Consider the following 20592-nt stretch of genomic DNA (forward strand, 5'->3'; position numbering starts at 1 on the left):
TACTTACGAGTCAAGATCCCCTCCTTGCACTTCCTCCTTACGTTTTCTACTTGCAGGGCCATTGGGCCCATTTTTAGGCCCAATTTTGATAATCCGAACCGTTCATATTTTAAGATTTGTTCAGTATATCATACTTGTAAAAAATCAAGTTGATCGGATATCAGAAAGCATGTGTTCGAAAAACTGTTTATTAAATTTAAAAAAAAAAAAGTTTTTAGTTCGATTTTTTTGAACACATGTTTTCTGATATCCGATCAACTTGATTTTTTACAGATATGATATACTGAATAAATCTTAAAATATGAACAGTTCGGATTATCAAAATTGGGCCTAAAAGTAGGCCCAATGGCCCTGCATGTAGGAAATGATGCAAGGAGGGGATTCTTACTGTCCACTTACAAGTCCAATTATGTGCATATCAAGACCATAAGGCAAGTCAGTGTTTCTCTATAAATTTGAATTTGAAATCTCGCTCACATAATTGCCCTCTCTATGAGCACTTGAGCAAGTGCCCTAGATTTAAATCGGTATAGATATACAATTTTGTTTTTTAGGTAAAAGTAACAAGAAGAAATAATGGAATTGCTTTATTTGATTTAGACATGAGATGAGCATATACAATATATATATAGTAATGTTGTAATAGCTGATGAGCAAGATATATGTAAGTATGATAGGCATGCATGATATGGAAGTGCATAGTAGAGGAGTGATGTATTATTGAGTCAAGTTCCATGAGTAGGTCCTTAAGATGAGCGTAAGAGCTCATCTAAGAGATCAGCTCCTAGGTCCTCAAACTCAAATACCAACATATTTGCTGCTGCTGCTGCTGCTGGTGGGGAGTTGGAGGAGGAGGAGGAGGAGGACCCACCATTCTCACAGCTGCAGCTGCAGCTGCTGGACTTTATCGTCTTCACGTCACGAAGGGATTCCTGGACTCTGTCAGCAGGAAAGTTGAGGCGAGCCAATTCGCCTCGCATCACAAATGCAGCCTGGTCGTAAGCCAAAGCAGCCTCCTCTGCAGTACTAAATGTTCCGAGCCATACACGCACTCCTTGCCTCGTGGAATCACGTATCTCCGCCGCATACTTTCCCCATGGCCGCTTCCTTACCCCTATGTACCTCTTTTCCTTTCCTGCCTCCTTTTTCTCCTTTGAAGTAAACCCTTCTTCATCATTAAATCCTTTACAAAAAAAAAAAAAAAAGCTGATGAGCAAGATATATGTAAGTATGATGGGCATGAATGATATGGAAGTGCATAGTAGAGGAGTGATGTATTATTGAGTCAAGTTCCATGAGTAGGTCTTTAAGATGAGCTCAAGAGCTCATCTAGGAGATCAGCTCCTAGTTCCTCAAACTCAAATACCAACATATTTGCTGCTGCTGCTGCTGCTGGTGGGGAGTTGGAGGAGGACCCACCATTCTCACAGTTGCAGCTGCAGCTGCAGCTGCTGGACTTTATCGTCTTCACGTCACGAAGCGATTTCTGGACTCTGTCAGCAGGAAAGTTGAGGCGAGCCAATTCGCCTCGCATCACAAATGCAGCTTGGTCATAAGCCAAAGCAGCCTCCTCTGCAGTACTAAATGTTCCGAGCCATACACGTACTCCTTGCCTCGTGGAATCACGTATCTCCGCCGCATACTTTCCCCATGGCCGCTTCCTTACCCCTATGTACCTCTTTTCCTTTCCTGCCTCCTTTTTCTCCTTTGAAGTAAACCCTTCTTCATCATTAAATCCTTTACAAGAATCAGTTTCCAAAAATTTTTCCTTCACATTCTCATCAGCTAGAAGAACATTGGCTTCCGAGGGAAGAGAATCGTTATGAAAAATTATCTCAGCGAATGGAGATTCAGGCATGATGTCAAACCTAAGGTATTGAGAATCTTCCATGAGTGAATCGATAGGCTCAGATCTGGTCTGAAATCTTTTCGCCTTTGATTCAATCCCTTTGAATGCCTAAACTTCAAGCAAAGAAAGAAGAAGAGAAGAAGCTAGAGGATGAGATTAAATTTGTCAAAGATACCGGAAGGTATAAGGTTCTCTTCAACACAAACAAGATGTCATTTGCATTTGTCCCTTGTATGTATATAAAGAAGTCGTGGGGTTTTCTTTCCTTCTTTTATTATTCTTCTTCTTATTATTATAAAAATAGTTGGTGCACAGTAAGCATTTATCCTCACTTGTCACATTTGAATAAATAGGTTAATTTTAGAACTTCTAGTTGATTTTTTAATTATTTTAATTTGGTTAAAAAAATTATGTTTGGGCTGATATAGTTGGCTTTCTTTTTTTTCTTTCTTTTTTTTTTTTTTTTTTATAATTGATTTGATAGTGGTGAGAGAAAAAAGCTAAATGATTATAGTTTGAATATGATATTTTGTCTTATTGATTATTTTAACATATTTTATCTTTATTAACTATTTTTGCCCCTCCAAAAAAAAAAAAAACACAGCAACCCAACTTCCCAAGCATCCCCAATATAACTATACAGTGTAATTTTTGTATTATAATTTTGTGTATCTAATATATTTGTAAGTATTTTTCAGAAATGCTATGAATAATGCAAAGTTATTCCGAAATCTATCCTGAAACGAGTTATATAATGTATATTTAAAATTAGTGAGGTATGGACTATATTCAAAATAATTGTGATGTATAAATGTGTTTTTCTCAATATTATTTTCTGAATTTATAGTATAGTTATATCTATCATATTAGTTCGTGTGGACAAGCAGAGCATCCATAACAGTTTGTTTTTTTATTTTATTTTATTTTAGCAAGAGAAGATAGATTAATGGTTGAACTCTAAAGAATTGTTTGGAATGATTTAAATAAGTATATTTTTTTTATTTTTTATAAAAAGATTTGTAAAAAAGTAAAGAGACGATATGATCCAAAAATAGATAAAAAATAAAAATAAAAAAAAGTGTACTAATATCTAACCATCAAGTTGTATCAAGTTTGTAAGAAGTCCAAACTTATTTTTAGGCCTCATTTGGGAATAAGTTTTTTTTAGTAACTTTTTAGTTTTTTAGTTAAAATGTAATGTAAAAAAAATTAGTATATTTGTGATATTTTTTGATTTTTTACGAAAAGATATTCAAAAAGTAGAGAGAAAATAAAATATTTAACTTTCTGATATAGATTGTTGACTTTTTAATTTTTTAATAATTTTTTGACTTTTTAACTAAAAAAATCACTAACCAAAGGATACATCAGATACAGCTTTTTTTAATTCTAATTTTTGAAGGGAGGACAGATCATGATTCGTCCAGGAGAGTATAATTGCGATGGCATTGGACGTGATAAGAAAAAGTGATACCAAAAGGTAAGTAGCCCATGCTATTTTACTAACTTCCAAAGACAAAGACCAGGGTTTAGGGTTCCATCTAAAAAAATAAAATACGAATAAAAAACAGTTCAGAAATTAAAATGTGGCCAGGGGTCACACATAATAAATCCATTTTTCATAACAATACTTTTTTTTTTCTGACCTTTTCCGGTCTCCTAGATAGTTATTCTTATCCTATCTAAAAAAAAAAAAACTAGAAGAGATTGTTATTCTTATAAACTAACACTACAAATTTAAAAAAATTAAAAATTTATTCAGAATTTATCTTGTATAGATAAGATTTATTACAACACAATGCAACATTCTTAACAATTTTATGATAACAAAACATTAATCATTCTTTTAAGTGCTAATCCCATATTAGAGCTGTGGTGTGTTTTGTTGTTAATAAAATTGTGCACCGTAATAATTTTACAATACAAAATTAATTACAAAACTTATTACAGAAAACCAGGATTGGGCTTCCCTCCTATCAGTCTGGACAGGAGAGTGCTAATCATGGGTTCAGCTTCGATGATCCAAACTGTTCAAGATTTTTTTTTTTTTTTTTTTTTTATCGGCATAAGAAAAGACTTTATTGATGATAAACGCATACAGGGTATGAAAACTTACATCAATAAAGAGGAGCTTGAAGTTAAAAAAACTCCAACCTCCTAGTTGGTGAGAGACCAACGGAGAAACAAAAACCAGAGGGAAACAAAAAGGATGAAACTCAAAAGCCCATCCTCACAATGATGCATAACAGGACAAAGCAGAACAACAAAGTGTACTCCAAACCAGCATGAACAAAAGGATGTGACTCCAAAACCAGCTTCAAACCATACAGCATAACAGCATATCAACCAAACCAGCAGCAAAGCAATAGCTGCCCAGAGCACAAAATGCAAAAACTTCACAACAGAGCAAACAAATCTGCCTTCCCAAAATCAGCCTTCCCAAAAACTGTTCAAGATTTTGATGATTTGAATCGTTTATTTTATCAAACCCTACATATATATCATTCATTAAAAAATGGAGGATTTACATGTAGATCCTAATATGTGGATTTATTGTCCAATAGGTCTTATAATAATTAATAGCGTTTTTCATTAAATACTATTAAAAAACATTACTAATTGTTAATTTTAACGATAGTTTAAAAATTGTCACAAAAAATATCACTAATTATAAGTTTCAGCGACAGTTTAAAAAAATCGTCACAAAAAATGTCACTAATTTTTAATTTTTAGCCACTGTTTAAAAAATTCGTCTTAAAAAAAGTCACTAATTATAAGTTTTAATAACAATTTATAATGGCAAAAAAAAGTTACTAATTGTCAATTTTTAGCGGCATGTAAAAAATCGTTACAAAAAATTATTTTTGACGACGATTTTATTAAAACTTATCTTCAATAAGACTTGATGTGAATTAAATTAAATTATTATGACCTATTAGTAGTTTATCCTTAAAAAAATTAGGTCGAACATATGTTTATAACTCTTTAATTTTACCGAATTTGTCACCCAAAAAAATAACTGTCAATATATTTTAAAAATAGACCATCTATTTTAGTTTTAGCACAAATACAATAAAATAAATAGGTTATGAATATTGGATCAATCTAATTTTTCATAGATAATATACACTTAAAGCTCGACAAAATAAATAATTTGAATAATCAAAATAAGACTCATAGTGAGTCTCACCAACCCGGACAATGCCCTTCAATCCACATGATGGACTGGAAAAGTCCATCATGTGTTTGTATAAACCAAAAAGTCTTAAAATTTATAATTAGTGATATTTTTCTAAATGTTTCGCTAAAAGTTGACAATTTGCAAATTTTTCTTTTTTTTTTAAATCTATCGCCAAAAAATCACAATCGGTGATATTTTTCTATGACGAATTTTTTAAAATGTCTTTAAAACTAATAATTAGTGACACTTTTTATAAAAACAATGCTAAAAAATAAAAAATAGAATGTCATAATAACAATTAAAAGTGAATAGCACTTTTTAATAGACCAAATAATCAAAAGAATTTGTTAGTGCACCCATATTTCTAATATTATTTTTAGTCATTCCCTCAAATAATATCAAACAGTGGCTGTGTCACTGGAAAAACTGCTTGCATCACGTTTGACCACCATAGATGATCGACTCAGTGATTTTTGTTTTAAGAACATGAAAAAACAATTATATTAAATAAACCAAATAACATATAATTACTAATTACGTGTCTTTGTAAAATTATTAATTAAAAAACCATACAAATTGATCAAAGTATCTGTAAACTATCGAATTAAACTCTTCAAATTCTTCTTTTATATACTAGGGAAGAACAAGGGGGAAATAATTAACACTCAATGGTATACTTTTATATAATTATTATTATTTTATATGAAAATTAAGATTTTAATTTTAAATTTTTATATAATTTATCACTGGTCTGTAATCATTTTTTAAAAAATAAACTAAAAGTTGTTGACAACTTAACAACTTTTTTTTTTTTTAAATAATTAAATGTCTGAGTCAACTTGCATGCACATTAACTAATTTAAATCCTTAAAATTAATATCTGAACAAACCTCCAATGATCCTTTGAGGTTGACAACTTAACAACTTATTGTATGTTGGTGCATACATTTACACAAAGACAAGAGAATGGGAGGTCAAGAATATGAAGACATTCTTTGTTGATCTAGTTTTTTAATATATGTTTTGAGTTTTTTTTTTTTCGAGTGATTTTTTTTTTTTTTTTTAAATATTTAGATGTACATAATATAAATGCACTTGAAATTTTTTTTAAAAAATTTGTGAAGAAAAATATAAAAATTTATTATAAAAAAGGGGGGGAAATGCACTGGAGAAGTAAAAATCTCTCACACCACAAAGGCAGTGGCGGAGGCAAAGAAGGACGAGGGGGTCACGTGCCCCCCTCAGTTTTGAGATTTTTTTTTTAAAGTCTTTTTTAATATATTAAATGTATTTTTTTTTTCTTAACATATTTTTTGGTTAAGAATTTATTGTATTGTTCATAACAAGTAATTATTTGATATTTTAATAGCACTATTGATATTATTTATGTAATAGTTTAAACTAATAGTATAGTGAAAAATCTTATAGATTGGATATAATGAACTCATTATTTTCAAGCAATTGACAAACTGTTTAGTGTGATTTGTGATTTCTCATGTTTTGATCATCACGTAGGCAATGCTATATGGTATTCTAAGATTGTTTAATAATTTTCATTCAAAACATATCATTTATAAGTAATGTCATCTCTTTAATATTTTTCTGTCAAATAAAAATTAAATAGATTTTATAATAATTTGTGTCATAAACGATGTGTTTTTATTTTCTAAAATTAAGAATTTTGATCCATAATTTTTTGTGCTAAAATTACAAACTTACATCACCATCCCGCACCGAGTTATTCTACACTATTATAGAATTTTAATTTGTTCCTATTAATAATGAATATGTAATTTTTTATACTTAAATTTAGTTCATAAAATTATTATTATCTTAATGTTCATCATGATTTTTTTTTTAAATAAAAAATTATAATTAATAGTGCCCCTCTAACTCAATTTCCTGCCTCCGTCACTACACAAGGGTCTTACTTGTGGATATGTGATGATCAACATTCAGCACTGACTAGCGTAAAATGCACAGCCAATGTGAGCAACATTTTTTTTTTTTTTTTTTTGATCGGCAAAGAAAAATCTTTATTGATGAAAGTATACAAGAAGGATACAGGACATCAATAAAGAGGAGCTTGGAGTATACTGAAGCTCCAAGCTCCAAAAAGAGAGACCAACAACAACACAAAAAGGACCAGAAATGAAGCAAGCAGACTACAGATCAGCTAAATTACAATTAACAGAAACACCAAAACTCCTACAGCAACTGGGCTTGAGACAATCCTGTTCAGAAAATGGCAGCAATCCTGTTCAGAAATAGACCCACCATTAATTTGCTGATATGAGCTAGAGGACACAGATTCAGAGCAAAATAAATCCATTGAACTGATAAATCTGGACAGCATGGAAGTAGATGAACCACTGTTGGTTCTATACCAGGAAGGAAGTAGATGAGACCCTGTGCTACAACAGATAGATTAATGGAGCAGCACTACCACCTCCCTTACAACTAACTGACTACAACACAGCCCAAACTGCAGAAAATCATATATACTTCAGAATGTAGATCAGACTTTAGAACAAGCAGACTGCACAGCATATAAACTTCAATTTTGCACAGATGCAGAGCTGGGTGAGGACACCTACACCCCGAAATTACACAGACTACACCTCTGTCCGTATTAAGAATTTCCACCCTTCAGAATACCAGCATAGCTACACCACACAGATGCAAATCTACACAGTACCACCCTTCAGATTTTTTACACTGCAACACACAACTATTCGTCACACATATGCAGAGCTTCACAGCACAAAAGTCAACACAGCACAAACACTACAGCAGAGGCACACTACATCACACTACAGCAGTTCAGCCCATTGCACCTACCCCTCCCAAACACCTCCTTATTTGCCTCAGATTGGTTCCAAAATCCTGTACAGAGAACTGAAAGTCTCTTAGATATGGGTTTACCCAGAAAGCAATCCTGATTTTAATTAATTCACAGATATCCTCTAAATTTGGGGGAGTTGCTCTGAAGACACTCATTCCTGCATCTCCAGACTGACCACATCACTGCCAATGGAATTGCCCCCCAAATCAACATTTCTTTCTTCTTTAACTTTCCCCCAGCCCACCACAAGAGGAGACTCTCCACAGTGCATGGCAAAGTAGATTGGACATCCCACCACTTTAGCATTTCAGTCCATATGTTCCACACAAATGGGCACCAGATTAAGACATGGTTCAGTGACTCACTTTCGCTGATACAAAACACACAAACTGTGGAGTCATTTTCACAAATCACTCCCAGCCTTTGTAGAAACTCCCTGGTCTTAATTCTCCCTTTCCAAGCAAACCACCCAAACAATTGTACCTTAGGAGGGACATGTTTGAGCCACAACAATTTAGTAATTCTCAGGGTGGCACCAGCATTACTCACAATAAAACTATACAAATCTGCTATTTTTAGGATCCCAAGAGATGAAGCTGCCCAAACTGGATGATCTTCACACTCAACACATAGATCAGGGGCTGCTACCAGGAGATTATTGAGCCTAACCAATTCCATCTCCTCCCAGTCATATAGTTGTCTTCTAAAATCAAGAGACCAAGCCCCTGCTATGGTTTTTTTATCAACCAAGACTCTCAAGCACTCTCTTTTTTCCAAAGACAACCGATACAGAGTTGGAAATTCATCCTTCAGACACACAGATTGACACCAAGCATCTGACCAAAAACTAATCCGCACCCCATCCCCTACTTTCAATTTGAAATTATGCAAATAAAACTCCTTTAAGCTACTACTCTATTCAGCAACCGAGATAATTCCATTCCACACCGCTGAGTACCCAATGGATGGATTTAATGATGGAAGCCAACTAGTCACCTTCAACTTATATCTACTGCAAATGATTCTTTTCCACAAAGCATCCTTTTCGCTACCAAACCTCCACCACCACTTGACTAGCAAGCATTTATTTACATCCCTCAAATTTCTAATGCCCAAACCACCTTGATCTACTCTTTTTGACATTCCTCCCATTTTACCATATGAATTTTCCTTTTCGAATCAGAACCACCCCATAAGAAATTAGCTTGAAGCTTCTCCAATTCTTTAGCAACCCCTTCAGGCATTTTAAACAAAGATAAATAAAACATAGGCAAAGCTGAAGATACTGATTTAACCAGTATTAACCTTCCGGCAAAAGACAGCATCTTCCTCTTCCACCCAGCTAGTTTACTTTTCACTTTTTCCACTACTAGTTTCCAAGTAGCTAACCTCCTTGGATTAGCTCCTAGTGGCATCCCTAGATAAGTGAGTGACAAAGATTTAACTTTACAATTTAGGATTGCAGCCATATCATTCATCATCTCCACAGAAACACCCACACCACAAACCACGCTCTTGTGAAAATTTATCTTCAAACCCGACATGATTTCAAAGCACCTTAGCACCCTTTTCAATTTCCTCACCTCCTCCACCTCTGCTTCACTGAATAAAAGTGAATCATCCGCAAACTGTAAATGAGTTAACACCACCCCCTCACAACCTACTTTTACCCCTTTGATTAGGTTTAGCTCACAAGCTCTACTCAACAACATGTGTAGGCTTTCAGCTACTAAATTGAACAGGAAAGGAGATAGAGGGTCACCTTGCCTTAGCCCCCTTTGAGGGCTAAACTCTTCGGTAGGAGAACCATTGACGAGTACTGAGACCCTTGCAGTTGTAACACACTCCTTCATCCAATTAATCCATTTCGTTCCAAACCCAAACTTGGAGAACATATCAAACAGAAAACCCTAATTAATAGAGTCATATGCTTTCTCAAAATCCAGCTTAATGAGCACACCCTTCTTCTTGGCCTTCTTCCAACCCTCTACAACCTCATTAGCAACAAGTACTCCATCTCGAATATTCCTCTCGCTTAAAAATGCAGACTGAGGCTCACTAATAATATGTGGCATTATGGATTTCAATCTGTTTGCCAACAGTTTTGCTATGATCTTGTACATGGAGCCTACCAAACTTATTGGTCTGAAATCAGAAAGCCCTATTGGATTATCTCTCTTCGGAATGAGGGTTATGAAAGAGCTATTTATACCTTTAACCAATTTGCCATTCGTATGAAATTCTTTCACAAAATTAGTGACATCGCCCTTCATCACCTTCCAAAACTTTTGATAACATAGCAAATTAAACCCATCCGGACCTGGTGCTTTATTCCCATCACAATCCATCACTGTAGATTTAATTTCCGATTTTGTAAATTCTGCTTCCAACAGTCCGAAACACACCCTGCCTTCAACTGATGGAAACTGACCCCCCAACACAGGTCTTGAAGGCCATAGTTCTGCATACTGTAACTTAAAAAATTCCAGCACTTTACTCTTCACTTGGCTTGGATCATCAAACACAACCTCCCCTTCTGAAATAGAGTTTATCTCATTTCTTATTGTTCTACACTTTGTAACGACATGAAAAAATCTTGTATTTTTATCCCCTTTCATGGCCCAGTTAAGCCTAGACTTTTGCAACCATAGCCACTCCACCATCCTACTCAACCTCCACATTTCAGCCCTAGCCTTACTTCTCTTCATTTTTTCCTCCCCATCAAGGTTTCTAACCTCAGCCAGCAGATCAAAACTATGAAGCTCACCCTCTACTAACTTCAATTTATTTATAACATTACCAAACACCTCCACATTCCAACTTTTAAGACCATTTTTCAAGAACTTGAGCTTCTGTGCCAGAATAAAACCAGCCCAACCCACAACATTGGCCTCTTCCCATTTAGACTCCCAGAATCTTCTAAGGTTTTTATGCAAAAACCAAGCATTTAGAACCCTAAAAGGCTTTGGGCCCCAATCCCTCTCATCCTCCATCATAAGGAGAGGGCAGTGATCCGAGACCAAACGAGGCAAACCCCATAACTTTAACTTGAACACCTCAAGCCATTTTGGATCTACTAACACTCTATCTATTTTGCTCCACTTCTCCCCAGCAAATGAATTACACCAAGTAAATCTCCTTCCAAGTAAAGGTAATTCAGAAACCTCACACTTATCAATGAACTCATTAAATTCATTCATACCTCTATCCCTTCTTGAGCACCCTCTCCTTTCCCCAATCTGTCTAATCTCATTGAAATCTCCTCCTAAACACCAAGGATCAGGAAACTCCTCCTTCAGTTTAAAATTTGAGGTATTTGTCTAAAGTTAATATATTAGTTCACTGAACAAAGGTAAATAAAAAACTGAGCAACATTTTTTTATCTACATATATTACTCTTAAGTTCAATTTATCTCATTTTAGCCAACAATTTGTCTAAATAGCTTACCTTTTTTATTTTAGGGTTAATTACATTTTACGTCATGTGGTTTGATCGAAAAACACATTACATTTTTATAGTTTAGAAATATACACTTAATCCCCTTGTAAATTGGAGTAAAGTGTAAAGTAACAAATTCTGTCCAAATTAACTATACATGTGTAGCACGCAGTGAATTAACCACGTGAGGCATGCATTAGGGGTGCCTCTATTTACACACCCCATTTTATTTTAAGGCACACCATTAATTGATTATTTTTTTATTACAATAATAACCTTATCTAAAATGACCAAAATGACCAAAGACACACCTTAGTTGAATACACAACCTTCATTAGTTAAATTACCATTTTGGGCAGAATTCTAATTACACGCCAACCCTAATAATCTGTTACTTGCATTTTTCACGTCAACTACACAACACTAGCAATATATATTTTATGTATGCATTCAAATCCTTCGAATTACAATAACCCAAACCCAATTGGATCCAACAAGTGCTGAGAGAGAGAGAGAGTGTGACAAGAACTCAAAAAGATTATGCAAGATTGAACCCTAGAACTGAAATGAGCTCACAATTGAAGTAAAAATTCCAATTTGCTCAAAACAGAGAAAGTGACAAAAACAAAAAAACTCAAAAATTGTTCAAGATTGAACCCTAGAACAGAAATGGGCTGATGTAGTATGTGAGAATCACAAAAAAAAACTAAAGACCCAGAAAGAAAACACCCCAATTGAACCCAAGAATGGTTGAAAAAGGAGAGAGTGACAAGAACTCACAAGATTGTCCAAAGTGTGAAATCAAAGAAAACCAGTGAATCCAAAGGGACGTACAAGAAGATCAAAACTTTGATCAACCATTGAATGAATGATCCATTACAACTGGGGTTTATCAAGAGGTTTGTGGCGCTTTGGCATTGAATGATCCATTACAACTTCCATTTTTCATGATCAAGGTGATGAAGATGATAATGATGAGATACGAAGCATAGAAAGAGTTGGAAAAATTAAGGTATTCTGGTTTTTTTTTTTTTTTTTTTTTTTTTTTTTTTTTTTTGAGTTTGAGGTGTGTACCAAGTGGTGGGCAGTGAGGACAAAAATGGAACGTTGTGGTGTGTGTTAAGAAAAATTATGTTTTTTTAAATTATTAAAGGTGTGAATTGAGTAGTGGTGTGACTTGAGACCAAATGTGGTGTGTAAATAGAGACACCCATGCATTAGTCTCAAAATACATTGATAAAATGATATTTTTACCCTCCCCCCTCTTTTTATTTTTTTTTGCGCCTCTCAATGCTGTAATGCAGTAACCAACCCACTATACCCTTCTGATTCTATCTTGCCACTAATCATTATCTCCTCCCTCCCATTTTCCTTTAAGTTTTACCGTGGTTGCAAGTTATATGTATATAATACTATAGACACCCCATTTTTGACCGACCTTGAGACTCAGACGTCACCAGATGAGCGCTCGGCGATATTGCATATTGTGCTCGTTCAGAAGTTTCAGAGTCTCGGCTGCGAGCCTTGCCTCCGGACTTCCGGACTCTTTTGTGTTTTGCCTCGGTTTGGGAACCAGGCTCCGTTTTCTCTGTTTTCTCTTCCCGAAGGGAGGGAGAGGTCTCATAGATCATCTCTCAGTGGCCGTAGGCTACGTTTCGTGGTCGTAGGCCATTTTGCCCGTTTGGAGCCCGGTTTCCGATTTTTCAGAGCCGTTGGCCGTGTGCCTCGGTTCGGGACCGCTTAACCACCTCCGTTTGCCCCGGTTTTTGGCATACATCTTATTTGCTCCCCTTTGAGGGACACTGTGGCCCGAGAGACCAACTTCGTGGTCGAACACCACTTCCGGTGCCTAACAGTCAGTTTTCGGGGCCTCGGGCTGCACGTTTCGGCCCCCAAACCTTCATTTTGCATCGGTTTGGGCTCATTTTTGGCAGGGACCTCTGTTTCATTGTTAGGAAGGTCGTAGAAGGGTGGGAGGCCAGCAATTTTTCTGTCAGCCAACTTTATCCCTTTATCGCCCTCCGTCGCCCGATTTTTCTCACTTGAAAGCCAATGTTGACCACCCTAAGGCCACTTTTTGCAGCCCTAAACCACATATTTGTATTGTACACACCTGGGAGGCCACCAATATCATATGGCCGGCCATTAATTATGCTTGACCCTTTTGAACCCATCTAAAAAGTGGGCTTTTCTCTCTCCTGGTTTACTTTCTCCAGTTTTTGACCACATGGTTGTGTTGTGCACACATGGGAGGCCACCAATCCGGGGTGGTCGGCCACTAATGTTGATTGACCCTTTTGACCCTTGGCCGGCCAGCCATGGGAGGTAGCCGGCCGGCCACCTACAACTTGGATAACTGGCCAGCCATGTTCCTTGCTGCAGGCACATTCCAAATATGCATCTCTTTTCCCCCCAGATTGTGTATCCAGGGGGCTGCATTTTTGGAGGGAAACTTGATTCATTTCCCTCCATTGTTTTCCCCCTTTTTCCCTCCCTTTTTACCTATATAGCAGGCCCTCCAGCTGCATATTGAGGGTTACAAAAATTTGCTTGAGGCTTCTTGCATCCAATCCCTCTTTCTCTCTACTCCAAGCACCAAAACACCCTTAATCCTACACCCATTGCTTCACCAACCCATAGCCCCACCCTTCCATCCTCCATTCCAGCAGCTGGAGGTTGTTCTTCAGAGCCTAGGAGTGCTGCATCTCAAGCCAAAAGGGTGCCAAAGATTGGTCTTCAAGGGTGAGTCCCTTTTCTTATTTCTTGTGCTTTATTTTGTTCAATACATTAGCCATGCTTGCTTGCTGTTTTGGGCTCCTACCCTAACTGGAACTAGGCTTATTTTGAGCTCCTTTTCACTTTTGTTTAAGGGCCTCTCACTGTTTGAGGCCTCCTTGATGCACTTGCTTCATTATCTCTTTTGTATGCCATTTTCTTGTGTAGTATTTTTGGCCTATGTATAAATTGTTTTGAGGCATGTCATAAACTGTAAAAGGGCTTATTTTGATCCCTTCTTCAACATTGTTGAAGGGCTCATTGCTGTTTGAAGCTTCTATCTTCCACTTGCCTTTATATCCTTTTTTTGACCCCATTTTTGCATGATTTATTAGCCTCTTGTGCTTCTGTTTTTGGACTCTGGTACGAACTGAAAATGGCCTTATTTTGACCTCCTCTTCATGTTTCATTAAGGATATTTTACTGTTTGAGGCATTCTTTTTGTACTTTGTGTTATAGCTCTCTTTTTGGCCTTGTCTTGCATAGTATTTTGAGCATGCTTGTGCACTGTTTTTGGCTCGGCCATAAACTGTAAAAGGTCATATTTTTCCCCTCTTCAACATTTTTGAAGGGCCCTCAGCTGTTTGGGGCCAGCAGCTGTGACTTGCTTCTTTATCTCACATTTAGGGCCATTTTTGCATGCTAGCTTAGCCCCATTTGTGTTCATTGTTTGGCCTCACTTAAAACTGTAAACATGCTTGTTTTGGGGCTGCCTCGAATCTTTCTTCATACCTCATGTACAAATAATGCATGCTTGATGTAGCTACAAGTCATTTCATGTGCTTAATCTTGCATTTCGGGGCCATTTCATGCATCGGGTGCTATATTGTCATGATTCGAGGCTGTTTCGCATCATATTTCGCTTCTGAAATTTGCATGTTTGCATATCATATTTCATGACTTGCCATGTCTTGTTAGAGTGGCATTTGGTGTCTTAGGGTCGGTCCTCGATTTGCATGCATGCGTATACGCATCTCGAGTGTCTCATTTTCATCTCATGGCCTCCTATGTGAGTGTGGCTGAGGTCCACTTGTGTTAGTGTAAGTCCATTTATGCATTGTGTATGCCATTTCATTCCATAGCATTGCGTATGCTAGGTTGTATGTTAGCACATTGTGTATGCCATGTTATCTCGTGCATCGTGTATGCCATTTCATAGCATTGTGTATGCTAGGTTGTATCTTAGTTGCATTTCATGCATATCAAGCATATTGCATCGTGCTTGGGATAGGAGTTAGCCTGAGCACGGGAAACGAGGGACGTTTCGTACTCCGAGTGACGGAACGTGTCTCAATTCCCTGTCACCGACACTCCGAATTACCCATGATGGAGTCTAGGTTTTGTTGTGTTTCATTTGCATTCATTCTATATTGAGTTGCATAATTCGACTCCTCGGCCATCATGTATCGAGATGCGTGATTGGTGGCACGAGGATCGAGGCATACATACATTTGTGAAAATACATTGCTATGCCCCTTTCCTGCTCTCTGTTGCAGCAAATCAAGAATCAGCAGTCTTCCGGAGCTTGGTGCGCATTCCAAGAATAAATTACAAACAGAGGCTAATTGGGGCATCGCCGTGGATTTCCGCGCAAGGCAACCCGAGCATGCATCATCCATCATCCGGAGCGGAGTCAAGGCAGTCCCTAACTTGCATGCTAGTTTACAGCTTTCCTAGTTAAATTTGTTAATTAATTAGGGTTTTGTAATTATTTATTCGGACTGTAATTATTCATTCATTTGGGACTGTATATTATTTATTCGGACCCTCTGTACGAGGGCATAATTGTAATAAGTGTGCGTGTGTGTGATGCATGTCTTCCAACCCTACGTCTTTCTCTCTTTTATTTACCCGCTTATGATGGTTAGATTAGGGCATATTTCAATTAGCATACAGTATGATAGCATGTTTGCATCATTCATCTGTTTTGCATGCACCGGGCTCGGCGCATCATACTAATTGCATTGTACTTTCAATTTCAAAGTTGAATACTTGTTAGCTGTTGCATTTCATATGCCATGTTTAGAATAGCCGAGCCTGCTATAAGTGCATTTTTGCATGTGTTGCATTAGGCATTTCTGTATAGTTAGGATCATGCATGGATTTCTAATTAGTTTCTGTTTTGGCTTGGAGTACTCGGTAAGTTTTATGCTTTAGCATCTTGGCATGCGTGTGAGCGACTGTCATGAATAGCATGCTTACCATGAGGCTATGTGCTTATGTGATATAACTGCCTGAATGCCTGTGGGTGAAGGTTGGGTTATTTGGATTGGAACAAATCATCAACTGTGAGTTTTAAGCCCACTAGATAGTGGCAAAACCATCTTTTCTAAGCCCACCCGAGGGTGGCAAAATCTGCATTTTAAGCCTACTTGCGAGTAGCAAACCATCTTTCAAAAACAAACATGAAATGTTTTGTTCCAATTCAGGCGATCCAGTCTATACTTGTATGCTGTGCGCATCACATAGTAATCTAGGCTAATAACCGGAACAAGAACACATAATGTTTTCAAAAAATAGAAATCATGGTTAGTAGAGGCCGATCTTTGATCGGGCGAGCGGGGGTGCTCACGAAGTGACCTTCCCCAATCGTACCCAAGTTCCCGAGCCGAGGCAACTTTGGTGATGACGGACACGTGGCCTTAGGCAACGAGTCAGGGTTTCCTAAATTTTCCAAAATAAAATATTTAGGTGGCGACTCTATATCTGGCAAAGCAGTCCATGTTTGGCATTTCTTTTCTAAAAATCTATTTTCTCAAAATGATTTGCCGGATTTGGACTCTTTGGTTCAGATTAAGAACCGTGACAATTTGAGAGTCTGAGCTGTAGTGACCCCAAATGAACAGAACGGGAGCTCGTCCCTCCCGGGGCGTTCGGGGACGTCTTCAAATACATGTAATGATGTGTATGTGTAGACACCCCATTTTTGACCGACCTTAAGACTCAGATGTCACCGATTGAGCGCTTGGTGATGTTGCATATCGTGCTCGTTCAGAGGTTTCAGAGTCTCGGCTGCGAGCCTTGCCTTCGGACTTCCGAACTCTTTCATGCTTTGCCTTGGTTTGCGAACCAGGCTCTGTTTTCTCTGTTTTCTCTTCCCGAAGAGAGGGAGAGGCCTCATAGATCATCTCTCAGTGGCCAGAGGCAGGGTAAAAGGGCCAGTCAGCCACGCATCAAGCTCCCCCCCCCCACCAGTAGATCCAATACCCGGGGAGACGCCAAATGTCCAAGAAGGTACGAACATTCCGACAGGGCCGGCTCCGCCCCCAATCTTACCCCAGCTGTCTAAAGCACCAATCAACCCATTGGACTCTCCCTTTGAGTTCGAGGTAGACCATACAGCGTTGAAGTTGAGCAAGCTTGAAAAGTTGTTCAAGAAATCCCAGGGGGTAAAGTACATCCCGGACATTGAGAACGGGTACACCGACGCAGCTGTGACACTGCCGGATAGGTTCAAGATGCCTCACATCGACCGTTTTGACGGGTCAGAAGATCCCATGGTCCACCTAAGTTTGTTTTCAGATGTTCTGCGCCCGATGAGCTTGGCAAGATTACAGAAGCTTTCCCTTTTTGGCAGGATCCTATCGGGTATTGCGGCCATCTGGTACGCCAAATTGGAGGATTCAGTGAAATGAAGCTGGGATGAGATGGCCGAGGTCTTCGTCGCGCAGTACTCCTATAACACGCAGATTGAGGTCACAACCCGTGATCTCGAGACAACAAGGCAAGAGCCTAAGGAGAGTTTTTCTGATTTCGTAGCCCGCTGGAGGGCCAAGGCCTCAATGATGACCCTTAGGCCCACTGACAAAGATCAAATTCGGATAATTGTGCGCAATCTCCAGCCCAAGCTTATGCAAAAAATGATCGTTCTCCCCTTCCCCACCTTTTCAGATTTACATGAGATGGGAGTACAGATCGAGGACGCTATGAAACAGGGCCTTCTTGACTAGGAGAATGAGGAGCCCAGGAGGGCGTTTTCCCACAGTTCGAATGCGACCACCAGTGGTGATGCAGCTGCAAGATCTTCTGATGTGGGCATGGTTACCACCACCGTATCAAAAACAACTACCCCATTCACCGGTGCGTCCAGAAGTAGCTCACAAGGAACCAAATACCCACCTCGAGTCAAGAGGGTTTTCACCCCACTTCATATGCCTTTGTCAAAGGCTCTAGAGGTCTTAATCCGGAAAAGACATCTGAAACCATTGGAACAACGGCCCTTACCCGATCCTGTCCCTGCAAAGCATGATCAGACTAAATACTGTGCCTACCATCAACAAACCGGTCATGACACCGATAGTTGCTTTCGTCTGCGCCATGATGTACAAGATCTGTTTGACAACGGGGTCATTACCGCACCAGGTCCTGCAAAGTCTATCGGCACTTGATTAGTGAACTTGTGGGGGATAATGTGATGTGATCCAGGGATGAACCACCTGCGGGCGGCACTCAGTTTACTCCAGATATGGTGTATGGCATGCACTGTTTTGAGCATTTGCCAATACTAGCTTTTGTGCTTTCTGACTTGGGTATTGGGTCAGTCTTGTTGTTTTGTTTTGAGTCAGTCTCTTTTTGTTTTAGGTCTATCTTGTTGTATCGAGTCAGTCCTGTTGTACAGAAGTCGGGTGATTTCGGGGGTGTTACTTCAGATATCACTATTTTGTTTTGTGTTTGTCCTTTTGTTTTCTTTTGAGTCTGTTTCTGCCGGGGAGCCAGTTGTGCCAACTGATCTGAATGAAACAGCAGTGATTTTCACACTATTGTGTTTTCTTCTGCCTTGTGCCAGTTGTGCCAGAAATTTTGAATGAAACGGCAGTGCTTTTCACCTGCTCTTTTGTGCCTTGAACTCATTGCATTGACCTAAGTTTTTAAAAACCTTTTGAACACTGCGGTGAAAACAAAGAGGAAGGAATTCCTCAGGATTTGTAAAACTTTGATCAAATTGAGAGAAAGAGAGGCGTGCTAAGCCCTTAATGATTGAAATCATGATTGTCGGCGTGAGTACTGAGAAGGACCCTGGCTTGATCCAGACTGGTTCCACACTATCTTCAGCGCGAGTGATTAGTCGCTTCTTTAAAAACTTTCAAAAAGAAAATGTCTTGTGCGATCTTGCGAAGACCTGTGTGGAATCGCTCTTGAGATTGTGCAGCTTAGGATCGCTCTCAGCCTCAAGACTTAAGCCCTTGCTTTAAAACCTTGAACCACAATTCGAAGTGTTCAACGATCGACCATCAAGGGAGGCCTGTGTGGCCAGATTGGAAGCAGCCCTCGAGCAAGAGGCACCAAAGTCAGATCAAGAAGATCAGATCTCATCAGAAGAAGCTTGTAAAGCTAGAACAGACGCACCCCTCTAACTAGGGGCAAAAATGTCCGATGTGCTTGAAGAGCCGAAGATGGGTCCTTCAGCGAATCAATACAGCAGTCATTTTCCTAGACTCAGATGACTTCAGGATCTCAAAACCATTTGGCATGGGCTTGTTACACTTTTACCCTTTGAGAGGCTCGCTGGGCCGAAAACCCGGAAGGGCGACCCAGGCAAAAGTTAGAGCAAGAGAAAAATATAAAAAAAGAGAATGCAAAAAAAAGAAGACAAAAAAAATGAAGAAAATAAAAAGAAAAGATGAAAAAGAAAAAAGAAAATACAAAAGAAATAAAAAAGAAAAGAAAAATAGAGCTCGCAAGATTGAAAACCCGCAAAGGGCGGCCTTGGCAAAAGTTAGAGCATAAAAAGGAGAGGTTAAATACCCGAGTGTACCTTAACCCCGAACTACGTAAGGCTTGATTCTCATCTTTGGGATACGTAGGCAACTTCATTCTGAAGTCCAGCCGTAAAACAATTCGATTGTGTCCATGTGATGGTTCTGGTCATCTTTGTCTTCTCTGTATTTGAGGATTTGGTTGTATTTGTCACTCTGAGGACTGCCTACAATGCGCTGCGGTGCCATCCAAACAAGGGGCAACTTTTCGTTGCCATTCAATGCGCCGCGGTGCTGTTCAAACAAGGGGCAACCTTCCGTTGCCATGCAGTTCCCCTCAAGCAAGGGGCAATTTTCCTCCGAATCTGAAGTTGTGCATCTCAAGAGCGGGTTCCATGCTCGTTGAGCAGTGGCCATTTGCAAAAATAGTTTTTGAGAATTTTTAATGAAGTTGACTAATTTTCTCTCAAAAATTATTCCATTTTTCCAAAACTGGACCATTTCTTGGACCCCAAAAAGGGAAAATTTTCAGTGCTCACAGCCTAACTTGCATGATTTCAAATCAGAAAATCGAACAAGCGCGTTAATCTAACTCTCATTTTGATCAAAATTGTTTTAGAAAGCCAAAACAAAAAAATGGTCAAATTGATGAACTATGGGCACAGTTGAGTCAGGCTTCCTGTCTTTTCCTCGTTGTCAATGCATTTGCCAGAAAGGGCACTCTACTTGCCAGAAAGGGCATCGTATTTGCCAGAAGAGGGCACAACTGAAGTTAGCAGAAAAGGGCTGAAAGCTCTCAACATCCTC

The 20592-nt window shown here is 38.4% G+C and overlaps 1 pseudogene; it reads right to left on the reverse strand.

The window, feature by feature from the left end:
* Positions 1–746: 746 nt before the first annotated feature.
* LOC114257254 (ethylene-response factor C3 pseudogene) lies at positions 747–1891 on the reverse strand (annotated as a pseudogene).
* Positions 1892–20592: the final 18701 nt, after the last annotated feature.

The sequence above is a fragment of the Camellia sinensis genome, chromosome 1 (assembly GCF_055761805.1).
Source record: "Camellia sinensis isolate YWXY chromosome 1, ASM5576180v1, whole genome shotgun sequence".
Taxonomy (NCBI): Eukaryota; Viridiplantae; Streptophyta; class Magnoliopsida; order Ericales; family Theaceae; genus Camellia; species Camellia sinensis.